Source organism: Frankliniella occidentalis, unplaced genomic scaffold, assembly GCF_000697945.3.
Source record: "Frankliniella occidentalis isolate FOCC.00 unplaced genomic scaffold, Focc_3.1 Scaffold43, whole genome shotgun sequence".
In the NCBI taxonomy this organism is placed as follows: Eukaryota; Metazoa; Arthropoda; class Insecta; order Thysanoptera; family Thripidae; genus Frankliniella; species Frankliniella occidentalis.
The window spans coordinates 1,917,296-1,917,929 of record NW_026267173.1 but is presented as its reverse complement, the minus strand read 5'-3'; the positions used below and the strand labels follow the sequence as shown (position 1 = coordinate 1,917,929).

The following is a 634-nucleotide window of genomic DNA, read 5'->3' as shown; positions in this document are numbered from 1 at the left end:
TCCACAGAAACTTGAGTTTTAAGGGATGGTCTTTTGAATCTGGCGGGCAGCGTACAACGGGCTGCCTACCTAGCAGGCGAGCCGGTCCAAGAAAGAACAGGCGTAACTCACTTATAATGGCCTGGTGGCGTAAAATTTCGACTGGGAGATTGAAAGGGGGTTCTGTCGGACCAATCCTGGTCATTTCCAGCGATTTTTATTTTTTTCATTTTTGGCCAAATTTACAAAGGCTATAGCCTTCCCATTTTTAGCGAAAATCGATGGGTCCGGATTTTGACGGAAAAGTAGTCGAATCGACAGGGGTGAACCAGGGAACCACAAAACTACTTTTGGTTCCACCAGAAACCACCCCTGTCCAGACAGGGTTGTCTTTTGAATCTGACGGACAGCGTACAATGGGCTGCCTACCTAGCAGGCGAGCCGGTACAAGAAAAACGGGCGTAACTCGCTTAAAATGGGTCTGCGACGTGAAATTTTGACGAAGAATTAGTAAGAGGGTGCTGGCAAACCAATCCTAACCATTTCCAGCGATTTTCATTTTTTTTCATTTTTGGCAAAATTTACAAAGGCTATAAATTGATGGGTCCGGATTTCGATGGAGGAGTATTCGAATCGACAGGGGTGAACCAGGCAC

The 634-nt window shown here is 46.2% G+C and overlaps 1 protein-coding gene across 2 annotated transcripts in view; it reads left to right on the top strand.

The window, feature by feature from the left end:
• The window catches only part of LOC113211950 (semaphorin-2A), a 178,154-nt gene that overhangs the window by 160,582 nt on the left and 16,938 nt on the right, over positions 1–634 (top strand). The window lies entirely within an intron of this gene.